Source organism: Canis lupus, chromosome 15 (genome assembly GCF_011100685.1).
Source record: "Canis lupus familiaris isolate Mischka breed German Shepherd chromosome 15, alternate assembly UU_Cfam_GSD_1.0, whole genome shotgun sequence".
Classification (NCBI taxonomy): Eukaryota; Metazoa; Chordata; class Mammalia; order Carnivora; family Canidae; genus Canis; species Canis lupus.
This window is the reverse complement of record NC_049236.1, coordinates 2,392,737-2,405,829: the sequence shown is the minus strand read 5'-3', so window position 1 is coordinate 2,405,829 and position 13,093 is coordinate 2,392,737. Positions and strand designations below refer to the sequence as shown.

At 41.5% G+C, this 13,093-nt stretch overlaps 1 protein-coding gene across 1 annotated transcript in view; it reads left to right on the top strand.

The window, feature by feature from the left end:
* Positions 1-130: 130 nt before the first annotated feature.
* Positions 131-13,093, top strand: part of NFYC (nuclear transcription factor Y subunit gamma) — a 66,901-nt gene continuing 53,938 nt past the window's right edge. Inside the window, exon 1 of the mRNA XM_038557732.1 lies at positions 131-309. The gene's annotated coding sequence lies outside the window, so the exon portion shown is untranslated. The remainder of the gene's footprint in view (positions 310-13,093) is intronic.

Sequence of the window (13,093 nt, the reverse complement as noted above, 5' to 3'; positions counted from 1 at the left end):
GAAGGCCCGCTGATCTCGCTCCGCCTCCCCAGGTCGTCGCCCCTTCCTAATTCTCGCGAGACTTCACACAAGTCAGCTTCTGCGCATTTCGAGACCCAGGGAGTCCAGGCGCGGGGGGGCAGGGGGGAGGGGGGAGGGGGGAGGGGGGAGACGGTGCAAACGGCGTGGCCGCCATCTTGTTTGTGCCCGCGCTTCGCGCGCGCTCCGTTCTCCGTGACGCACGCTTCCCCCTCCCCTCCGCCGAGCCCAGGCCTCCGCAGGAGCGCGGGGGCGGCTCCCGGTCTTCCCTGGACTCCTGAGCAGAGGCGTGTGAGTGTGCGGGAGCGTGTCCGCGGGGAGGGAAGGGGAGCGGCGAGCGGCGGCGGCGGCGGGGGGGAGGGGCAGCGCTTCCCGCCCTCGGCGGAGACCTCGCTTCCTCTCGCGGCCGCTGCCGTAGTTCGGTCCGGCCTGGCCGCCGCCATGTTGTGTCCTCGCCGGGCCCGCCGCTGTCGCCGCCGCCGCGCTCCTGGGGTCCGCGCGCCTCGTCGGCCCGGCCCGCGGGCTTTCTCCCATTGGCGGAAGGCGACTGCGGGGGGGCTCGCTCGTGATTGGTCGGTGGCGGGGAGGCCGCGGACCTGGCACCTTATTGGTCGCGCCGGCTCCGGCCTGGGGGGTGAGGAAGCGATCGGAGGCTGCAGGGATGCGCGCGGCTCGGGCTCGGGCTCGGGCTCGGGCTCGGGCTCCGGCTCGGGCTCGGGCGGCCGGGGGTGACCCCCTCCGGTGCGGCCGCGGGGTTGAGGCTGGGGGCGGGCCTGGACCCCTTAAGGGGGAAGACAAGGTGAGGGTCCTGCAGGTACTGTGCACGGCCCGGGGTGGGGCGCGCCCCTAACTCCAGAGGTACCTCCGTGGAACCTGCGTGGCCTCTTATAGGGCCGTACAAGCCCCAAGGATGCAAGGCTTGGAAACACCGAAACCGGGGTCAAGGGCTGAGAGTGTGTTGCTAGAGCCGGGAGAGCTAGACCTGGACTTTTTTTTTATCTTTATTTTTATTTTTTAAATCGAGCATCGTTAACATAGAGTGTTATTTTAGTTTCAGGTGCACAGGGTAGTGATTCAACAATTCCATGCATCACCCAGTGCTCCGCTCCCAAGTGTATCCCTTGATCCTCATCCCCTGACCTGCCCCCTCTCTGATCATCATCGGTTTGTTTTCTTATGGTTAAGATACACTGGAGTCGAACCCAATTTGTGAGCGAGCTCGATGTCCACGGATGCTAGCTAGATCTGAGGGCATTGGTGTAGGAGGAAAGGGCATCAGGGCGTTAGGGACGGATCGAAGCGATAGGATCAGATCAGAGGGGCACTTGATGGGATGAGCGCTGGGTGTTATGCTATATGTTGGCAAATTGAATTCCAATAAAAAATAAAAAAATAAAAGGATCAGATCAGGGATTTTGTCGGAGAGTGCCAGCCTTGAAAGCGAGGTTTCAGTTAACCACCGGATCTGGGATGTGATATCAGGAGAAAACTAAACAGAACCAGCCTGAGAAAGGGATCCCGTTGAGTCAGTGCGCCGGGTCTTTACTGAATGCCGCCAAGCCTTAAGAGGCACAGCATTAAGTAGTGACAGATACTTAGGAATGAGAAGTGCAAAGCATTTTGGGGGAACATTTTCAGACTTGGGAATTATAGATGATTGGGTCTCAGGACCATGCAGTTGATTTTGAGGTATTGATATATGAAGTTTTCCTGCCTTAGGAAGCATACACGTCAGGGCTGAGATTCTAAAGCTACACTTGCTAGTAGATATTAGTTACTTGGCATTTATTTGTTGAATAGATATTGTTAGGTTCCTCTTTAGTGGAAGAGAGCTTAACAGAGATCCTGGACCCTTGAATTATAATTATAATTATTATTATTTTTATATGTATATGCTGAAAAAGTATACCCACATTTGTGTGCAATTATTATTATTTAAATAAGCAGCTTATGGCATCTGGGTGGCTCAGCGGTTGAGTGTCTGCCTTTGGCTTAGGGCCTGACCCCCGGAGTCCTGGGATCAGGTCCCAGGTCGGGCTCCCTGCATGGAGCCTGCTTCTCCCTCTGCCTGTGTCTCTGCCTCTCTCTCTCTGTGTCTCTCATGAATAAATAAATAAAATCTTTAAAAATAAGTAAAGAAGCAGCTTAGAAGGAAAATAAACTAGTACATCATTTTCTTGCATCTTGTCATGAGTTACAGGACTTGTCAACACTTTCTAGTTTGTGTTTCACCAAACTTTTGTTCTAGTCGAAGAGCTGTTAGAGTCAGCTGGGGTATTTTATCACTTTCCATTTTATTGTAATGAATTGTTCTGTATTTGCTCTTCCCATGGTTAGGGGATCATGGAAACACATTTGTGTTAAACCTCTGTGTTTCCTAATTTGTTTTTCTTCGTCTATGTTAGATGATCCTTTCTAGCTTTAGATGAATGTTATACTTCTGTTTTCATACCAGCTTCAAGAAACTTCTCTGGTTTTCAAATTTGGTCAGTTTTATGTGAATGCAACAAAATTTTCAAGAGAGAAAGAGAAAGTAGTAGAGGAATGGAATTGACATTTTAGAGCACATTTACCACCCTGTTCTGTTAGGTAGGCATTATCATTCCCATATTGCAGATGATAAAGTTGAGGATCAGAGAGGTTATGTAGCTTATACAGTGTCACTCGGTGGTTGAACTGGAATTCTGATCCAAGTTGTCTGTTGCCAAAGCCTGTAGTTTTAAGTGCTATGTTGTGCTGTCCATATAAACCTGACTAGTCAAACTTCAGATAGCGTTATATTTCAAAGTGAATCATCTTTCTTTGATTGATGGGTGTCAGGACTGTATTGAATGGGGAGAATATAAACAATTTTTTGTAGTGTTTCAATGATTCAGACCACGGAATAGGAACCAGATAGAATATAGGTTCTTCAGCTGGATATTTTTTTTTTTAATTTTTATTTATTTATGATAGCCACACAGAGAGAGAGAGAGAGAGAGAGAGAGAGAGAGGCAGAGACACAGGCAGAGGGAGAAGCAGGCTCCATGCACCGGGAGCCCGATGTGGGATTCGATCCCGGGTCTCCAGGATCGCGCCCTGGGCCAAAGGCAGGCGCCAAACCACTGCGCCACCCAGGGATCCCCAGCTGGATATTTAAATCATATCTCTTGTTTTCTGTTGTGTAGAGAAAGATTTACAAAGTAAACTGTTGGAGTTTTTCTGAAGCCAGGTAGATACTAGGGAAAAGTATGTACAGAAAGTTTAAGAATCTGCATTCTTTAAAATAAAATCAGGCTTCAGAAAATTGCTGACATAATCCTTCTATATATGGAAGTGATTAATGCCAAGGAGTGAGGAACTACCAAGTGTATAAAGAACTCATTTGGAAGCTTTTTCAAATATCACTAGTTCTTTAGAATCGTAGTCTCCAAACACTGGGATCTATCCAGAAGCCTAGTGCCTTCTTCAAACCATGGGATAGTGATTCTGTTATATACTTATTCTGAATGATGTGTAAAAGTAAGCCTGGATATAAAAAATTATTTGCAGTTCTAGTATTTGTATGGAAATCTTTAATTCAAGTTTCAAGGGGAGACGAATTGGAAGTTTGAGTTGCTTTGCTACTTGATACAATTAGGTGAGGATCTCCTCTCTTTTATTTGCAATTAACAATTACATTGCAGTGTGGAAGTTAGAGTCAAAAGAACAAGAGGAAATAGGGCTTGCCATGCATTTTGTACCTTGGTCATCTCACCTTCCTTTGACTCAGTCATTAAGGTAGCCAAATATGAAGAATATTAGGGCATCCAGACAAGGTTGCAAAAACAAGCATACACATACTTGCTTTTTATTCAGCAAGCCTTTCTTAACTATCTGCTCTTTAACACCAGTGATCGCCTTCATTCCCATTTGCTCCTTGCACCCATGGCCAGTTGCTGGGCCTTGTTAACATCTGGAATTGACCATACTAGAAGTCTTGAACTCACAGGAGGTCTGAATTTATGGTAAAAACTTGAGAACATCAACTTTGCCATCTAAGTAGACTCACACTAATGTTTAATACTTAACAGACTGTGTCCATGTCTTGTTATCTGAATCGTTATAACAGGTTATTATTATCTCATTTATGTGTACATATTTTCCATTTGGTCAAAACTGACTCATTGTACTAGAAAAGATACAGGGTTTCTTACCCCATTTAGAGAGTAGAGGCAAAGTGAAGTGAGGAGCTGATGCTAGGTGTCTTGGAGGCAATTTTGAAATTCACATCTCTCTTAGTTCAAAGATACTGAACCACTAAAAATCTATGAATCAAACTCAGGAATGATATAGTTACTACCTTTAATTAAGTCTTACATTGCATCAGCTAGGGTATAAACGTGTTATATATATTATCTGCACATGCTGTGTGGTAGATCCTATTACCACCTGCAGTTTTAGGTTCACACCTAAAGGAAAGGAGTTAAGTAATTTGTTCAATATCACACAAGGTGGCAGAGCCTAGATTCAAGCATAGGTCTGTAACTCTTAATTCTTTTTTTTTTTTTTTTTTAAGATTTTACTTTTTTTTTTTTTTTTTAAGATTTTATTTATTTATTCACGATAGACATAGAGAGAGGCAGAGACACAGGCAGAGGGAGAAGCAGGCTCCATGCAGGGAGCCTGGTGTGGGACTCGATCCCGGGACTTCAGGATCGTGCCCTGGGCCAAAGGCAGGCGCTAAACCGCTGAGCCACTCAGGGATCCCCAGATTTTACTTATTTTTATTTGAGAGCAAGAGAGAGAGGATGGCAGACAGGGAGAAGCAGAAGCCCTACTGAACGGAGAGCCCATGAGGCTGGGTGTGGGGCTCGATCCCAGGACCCTGGGATCATGACCTGAGCTGAAGACAGACACTTAACCAACTGAGCCACCCAGGTGCCCCTATAACTTTTAACTCTTATAAAATTTGTGGAACCTTTACTCTTCAATACTGGGTTCTCTTTTTCTTTTTTCTTTCTTTCTTTCTTTCTTTCTTTCTTTCTTTCTTTCTTTCTTTCTTTCTTTTTAGAGAGTGTAAATGTACAAGGTGGGGAAGGGTGAGGGAGAGAATTTTTTTTTTTAAGATTTTTTTTTTATATATATACATATAGAGAGAGCATGGGGTGCACAGAGGGATAAGGAGAGAGAGAATCTCAGACTCTGCACTGAGCATGGAGCTGACATGGAGCCCAATCCCATGACCCTGAGACCATGACCTGAGCTGAAATCAAGAGTCAGACGCTTAACCAACTAAGCTACCCAGGTGCCCCAAACACTGTGTTCTCTTGGCACCATAAATTATTAGGAGAAAAGAAAAAATGCTTGCATCTTGGATCAGGAAGTGATTTTTAATTTCTTTCAGGCAAGTAAGTGCTTTGTACTGAGGCCCTAGACTGTGGTGACCTTGACAAGGTCACTTGACTCTGCAAGGGGAGAGCCGGGTCTAACCCAGATTACTGGATTCCCAGACCAGTGTTCATTCCTTTGGACAATATTGCCTCTTCTGTGGAAACACTGATGATGATAGAGATGACTTTAAGGCACCTTTTGACAAGTTTGCCTCATTCATAGGAGGGAGAATGGCAAAAGACATTATTAAGGTCACAGATGACCTTCTTGAGGTTCATTCCAGCCTCAGGCATACAACCTAGGAAGAACATTCCTTAGCCAGCAAGTTGTTCTTTTCCATTCAGTTTCTTGTGCTCAAAGCAGACTGATTGTGAATTATCTGATGTCTTTCAGTCTCTCTTTTCATTTTGTTTATTCAGTTTTTCATGCGTGTGTGGTGACTAGTTAGAAAGGCTACAAGGTCATTTTAGTATTTTCCCAGAGACCGAAAGCACCTAACATAATTTAAGGAGATTAATTGTAGGAGGAAATGGATTTAAAGTACTTTGGCCAAAAAGTGCTGTTAGGTGGGGGTAGTGTAGTTGCTGATGCTGGAGTCAGACCTGGGAAAGAATTCTGTCTGCAGTGCATTTACCCTCTAGTGTGAGCTGGGGGTCAGATTCTTAGCCTGTTTGAGCCTTAGTTTCTTGCTCTGTAAAGTAGTGGTAATGCTACTTGTCTTACAGAGTAGTTATGAAAAATGAATATAGTAGCATATGGTGGGTGCCTGTCACCAAGTGGACCTTAATATGTGAGAGGACACATCACTTTTTAGAACAGCATAAAATCTGTCCTTTCAGCCTGTTAGAGCTTCCCTAATGAGGAGGCCTTTTGTAAAAATGATCTACTCTTTTATATACAGTAAGATTTCTACATGGTGGAAGCAACCACTTGGCATGAAAGAAATAACCTAATTTAGTTGTATTGTTGTGGTTTAGAAGCTGATTTATGGTGGGTCCATATTATTACTAGTTTATATTTATAAACATACAAAGTAGTAGGACCATTTATTTCAGGATTAGCTTGTCTCCTGATTGCTCTGTTAATCCCCAGGTTCTGAGTGCTAATGACTTTGAGGAGATGAGAACTTTCCCATATTTGCTAAATGGCAATACTTATTGAAATCAGAACAACCAGTGTTATCCTTCAGTCCAGAAAGAGAGTTGCATTATAGTCCTTTAAAACATTTTCCAGTTGTAGAAATTGTCAGTTGAGGCAGGACCGTCAGTTTGGTTTGTAGTCACCTGGGCAGCATTTTCTCTGAAGTAAGCAGGAAGACAACATTGTGGAATGGTTCAGGAAAAATCTCTCTGCCTGCAGAAATTTTTGCCAGGTTGCAAAATTTGCTGCACCCTTCCCACACTTCTCCATGTTTTAGCAGTGATTACCTGATAACAGATGTTGATCTGTACTCATTTTCAGCATGAGAGTTGTGTTTTCTATTTTGGTTTAAGTCTGTTTGGTTTACTTGTTTGGGGTCACCTAACTGACTCAGTTGGTGGAGTGTGCGACTCTTGATCTTGGGATTGTGGGTTCAAGCCCCACGTTGAGTGTGAAGAATTTTTAAAAAGACAGTCCTAAAAAAAAAAAAAAAAAGTCCTTACCTGTCTTTTGATAGGTTACTTTACTTCTAAATTCAGTATACTTTTATACAACGAGAACTTTTTAATAGATAAACTTCAGGTGCAGTTTAGAGAGAGGGACTAGGCTAACCTTTGATTTTGAATGTTTCTTTTCTTTTTTTTTTTTTTTTTGCTTTTGAATGTTTCTAGTAGAATAAGTTTAACTCAGAGGTTCAGATCTTCATGTCCAAGGTATATAATAAGGTGTCCTATTTAGATGCATACTTTTCACTTAAAATCAATAGTATGTTGTTAGATCAGATTCAAAAATTAATCTTAAAGTACATTCATGGGTATGAACTGTAAATAGTGATCTTGAGCAGTGCTTCAATAAATGCTTCAGTGACTCATAGGAAATGATATTGGATTATAGAATATTTTGTATGATGTCATTGGCTTAAATCTATCAGTTACAGCAGTCCCACCCATTCTCTGCGGTTTCGCTTTCTGTGGTTTCAGTTACCCATAGTCAACTGTGATCCAGAAACAGGTTCTGCTCCTCCTTCTGATTATTGTCAGAAGATCAGTATGCCACATCTCAATGCCTGTCATTCCCCTTACTTCATCCCCTCACACAGGCCTTTTATCATCTTACATCATCACAAGAAGGGTGAGCGCAGAAAGATTTTGAGAGAGAGAGAGAGAGGTCACATTCACATAATAGTATATTGCTATGAATTGTTCTATTTTATTATTAGTTATCGATGTTGATCTGTACTGTGCCTAATTTATAAATTAAACTTCATCATAGGTATGTACGTATAGGAAGAAACATAGTGTATATAGGGTTCAGTAGTGTCCTCAGTTTCAGGCATCCACTGGACAGGGGGTGGGGGGCTTGTGGAATATATCTTCTGTAGGTAAGAGAGGACTACTGTACTGAAGGTTTTCATAATTTCTATTATTGCTAACCCTTCCCTCAAGCTGCACATTGTCCAGTGATCTATATGAAGTGAGATTTTTTGCCTAGTGTTAAAAAAACATATCCCCTCACTACTGGTATGATCTGTTCATTTAAAAGAGGAAAGTGAAAGTACATACAATCTGCACACTTGAACATCTTTGTCATTTTTAACTGTCTTAAAAATTATTACTGTGCCCTGAAAGGTAAGTAGCTTAGAATTTGCTCATTATCAGCTGACAAAGTTGTGGCCTTTTTAAAAAGCAAAGCACACTTGGTTGGCAGTAATTTGGGAAGCAGAGGATTGCTATTTATGGTGATATTTAATGTCATTTTCAGTAGGACTAAATTAAAAGGGAAATGCCATAATGTGGGTAAAACTCCAACCATTTTGGAAGGTGGTCAGAGTAGAGTTGCCTATAATCTTTTCATTCCACCAAAATCTGTAATCGCAGTTTAGAGAAGTGTTTCCTAAGCTGTTTCATCGACTGTTATTTCTTGTATAATATAATAAATGTTCTCTGGCGTTGAAAAAAAAAATCCTTGACAGAATGTTGAAAAAAGGATCCTTGACAGAATGATGGCTAAAGTGAAATGCATTTCTTTACTGCAGATTAGTATTCAGAGCCTTTGAGTTGACGTGCCTTGTGACTCTTCAAGAGAGAGGATACATAATGCAGTGTTTCTTGAACTTATTTGGCCATGGAACCCTGTTTGTGAGAACATCTAATAAGCATTTCATGTTATGACTAGTGTGTAGTGGGGCCCAGTTGAACGGTTCTAGTGTAGAGAGTTTATGAGTAAAAAATGAATCTTTTTGTATAAGACAGCTTGGCCCATAGTGGGAAAGGAATTTTCTGGGAACATACAACATGTCTCCAAAGTCATAAAGACTCTTAGGGATGAATGTGATTTCAAAAGATCATCTAACCCAGTTGCCAATATCAACAATAACACTAGTAGCTACCATTTTTTAGAGCCCTTGCTGTTTATCAGTCATAGTGTTGTTATTCTCCAGGCATTATTAGCCAGTGGTCTTAATGATTTTTATCTTCTTAAAATTTCCAATTCATCAACATCTGCATTATTACATTTTCCAGTAACTAGATGACCACAGGGTCTTGTTTTCTCTGCTGTCTGGAGCTGCCATGCTTCCACCCTGTCTACTTCTCCATATTATACCCTGAATGATCTGCTGAAAGGGTAATTCGATATTGGTCCCATGCTCAAAACCCTTCAGTTGCTTACTGTTATCCTCAGAATAAGGTTCTAGTATCTTAGTCTTGTCTAGCCCTGTTCACTTTTCTAGGTTAACTTCTAGCCTCTTATCTCTGGGCTACTGCCATATCAAACTATAGCCCTTCCAGGAATGTGATCCTTTCTGTCAGCTCCAGGACTTTTTTGCACATGCAGTTTGCTTGCCTGTCTCAGTAGGTTCCTATTCTTCTTAAAATTTTCAGTCTTCCAAGAAGCCATCTCTGGCTGGCCTGAAATTGAGTTAGGCCCTGGGCTAGGGGCCCTGCTTATTTCCTATACTATGCATTTTCTCTTGTTGTAACTCTTAACACAACGGCACTATGATTGCTGATTTTAATTTTCTTCTTTGTTATAATAGACTATAGTCTCCTTGCAGACAGGACTGTGTATTTTGTAGGATCCCAGATCTTAGCACAATGCCTACATATAAGTATTTATTGAACAAATGAAAGTATCCTTAATCCTTACAGCTTTACAAGGTGGTTTATGGTTTAGGAAATTGGCCTCGGTGGGGTTAAGTAACTAGTTTGAGGTTACTCAGCTAAAAAGAGGCGAGGAGGGATTAGAATCTAAATCTGTCTAGCTGCAAAGACTGGGCTTTTCCCTCCCCTGCTTCTCCACATGGCTGCTCTTTTTCATCTTGTCTTTACATATTCCTGTCAAGTGTTCAAACAGCCTGTGCTAACAACCCCATCCATAACTTCTGAGGCAGCTTGTGCCATCTTTGGACAGCTCTGAGAGAATAGAATAGTTTTCCATCCATTGGTCTTAATTTATGCTTTGGAGACTATAACTTATTTTTTAAAAACAAATAATTCAGAATTTATGATCCACTTAAGGTCTCATTTATTGGTTTACTTCATTTATTGAGCAGCCATTTAACGGGCACCAGCAAGTGCTGTGTTCCTAATTCTAATGATATTGTCATTACTCAAAATGTTTCTGGGACTTCTTTGGGGATTGTCTTCAAAACTTCTGTCAGATTGTTTTGAAAGTGTGTTGATGCACTTTTTTAAACCTTGAAGGTAGATTTGGTTTGGGAAATAACTAATAAGTTGTTCAGGACCAAGTCAGGTGAAAGATATGGGTCAGCAGTAACAATCTGGCAGCCCTTAATTTTCTTTGTTCTGCTTATAATTAAAAAAATTTTTTTGAACCAGAATTGAAAAAGGAAAGATTTGACATTAAAAATTAAAACCACTTGGCTTTCATTTTTTTTTTTTTTTAAACCATACAAAATGATACTACTTATGAAGCCATTGCTGTGGTTCTGGAAGGGATAATGAAGGTACCAGGAATGGGCATAATGGATGTTCCCTGTGATGCTATTTACAATATGTTAAAATTGAAGACATTGAAGGATTAAAATCTAAAATACATGAAGACCTTAGCTATCTCAGCACCACACAAACACACACACACAAACACACACACAAAGTCAAGTTAAATGCGCAGATGGGATGCCTGGGTGGTTTAGCGGTTTAGCGCCTGCCTTTGGCCCAGGGCGTGATCCCGGAGTCCCAGGATCAAGTCCCACATGGGGCTCCCTCCTTCTCCTTCTGCCTATGTCTCTGCCTCACTCTTTGTGTCTCTCAAGAATAAATAAAATCTTAAAAAAAATGCACAGAGGATCTGAAAAGACATTTTTGAAAGGACATGCAGATGGCCATTTCAAAAGGAGACATACAGATGGCCAACAGACACATGAAAAGGTGCTCAACATCACTAATCATCAGGAAAATGCAGATGAAAACTGCAATGATATATTACCTTATACCTGTCAGAAAGGCTAAAATTAAAAAAGACAAGAAATAAGTGTCAGCAAAGATGTGGAGAAAAAGGAACCTTTGTGTGGTGTTGGTGGGATAAATTGGTACAGCCACTGTGGAAACAGTATGGAGGTTCCTCAAAAAATTAAAAATAGAAATACCATATGATCCAGTAATTCCACTACTATGTATCTACCCAAAGGAAATGAAAACACTAATTCAGAAAGATATATGCACCCCTATGTTCATTGTAGCCTTGGCATTATTTACAATAGCTAGGATGTGGAAGCAACCTAAGTGTCCATCAATAGATGAGTGGATAGGAAGATGTGGTACACACACACACAGACACACACTCAGTGGAATATTACATAGCCAAAAAAAGAATGAGATTGTGTCATTTGTGACAATATGGATGGATCTAGAGGGTATTATGCTAAGTGAAATAAGTCATACTGAGAAAGACTAAAATCTAAAAATCAAAACAAATAAAAGCACAGTTAGACCTAGAAATACAGAGAACATACTACTGATGGTTGCCAGTGAGGTGAGGGGCATGGAATGGGTGAAGGGAAGTGGGAGATACAGGCTTCCAGTTGTGGAATGAATAAACCTCAGGAATGAAAGGCACAACATAGGGAATATAGTTCATGATACTATAGTAGTGTTGTATGGTGACAGATGGTAGCTGCACTTGTGGTGAGCATAACATAACATATAGAGAAGTTGAATCACTATGTTATATACCTGAAACTAGTGTAACATGTGTCAGCTGTACTCAAAAAATTCAAAAGGTAAAAAATAAATAAAAAAGGAAGCTACTGGAAGTTATTAATATAAAACTAACTGAAAATTATGGTACATCCATTCAATGGAATATAACCCAATTATAAAGGATACAGATATATATTTGATGTGGAAAATTGTCCACATTTTTTAAGTGGAAAAAAATACAAAAACAGTTTATATAGTATTATATTTAGAGACTTAGCTTTCTCATTTACATAAGTAAAATATAGTGTTTGATTCTGAATGGTTGCATTAAAGATACTCTTTTAAAAATACCCCATTTTAGCAGTGCCCAAGTGGCTCAGTTTGTTAAGCATCTGTCTTGGGCTCAGGTCATGATTCCAGGGTCCTGGTATCAAGCCCACATGGGGCTCCCTGCTCCCCAGCTGGGAGCCTGCTTCTCCCTCTCCCTCTCATCCCTTGCTCATGAGCATGTGCTCTCAAATAAACACATCTTTTTTTTTTTTAAGATTTTATTTATTTATTCATGAGAGACACAAAGAGAGAGGCAGAGACATAGGCAGAGGGAGAAGCAGGCTCCATACAGGGAGCCCCACATGGGACTCCATCTTGGGTCTCCAGGATCATGCCTGGGCTGAAGGTGGCGCTAAACTGATGAGCCACCAGGGCTGCCCAACAAATAAAATCTTAAAAAAAAACAAACAAAAAACCCATTATATATCCATCTCATCAGCTTAGTATATAATAAGTCATACAATGTAATATTCAAGTGAATATGGCTTTGTGTTCACATCACAACATATGAAGAGTTTGTTTTTCTTTAGAGGTTCTCTGATATTTCTTGGGGCTTCTAGGTTTACGTTACTAAGTCCAAAGGAATCAGCTAGGGGCACCATCAATAAAATATTTATTTGTTCAGGGCACTGAAGAGCCCAGTTTCTTTGCTGCTAGTTATGCTTGTGACGTGATATAGTATAACCTCCAAGATCAGGTCATCTTGTGGACTGAGCAAGACCTTGTCCTTGACAAGAATTGTCATGGTAGTTAAGGCCAACTTCTGCCATAACTCTGGTCCTTCAGTCATTCCTCAGGATGCCAGATCAAGAGCTGTTGTAGCATCATCTTTTTGTTTTCAGAATCTGGCTTTTGCTGCTTTTATGGATTCTGAAGCTCTTGCTGCAGCTGACTAGTATTCTTTCATGGCCTTTGTCAGTTTGGAGCTGAACAGTGGCTGCCCCTTTAGATGGGACAGGCACCCTCCAGTTTTCCTCAGTCCCTACTATTCCATGTTATTTTGTTGACGCTACGGCTAAGGTTGTGTTTGATGTATATCTCTGTACTGAGCACTGGGGATATATGTGGGTATAAATAAAACGTAGCCGCTG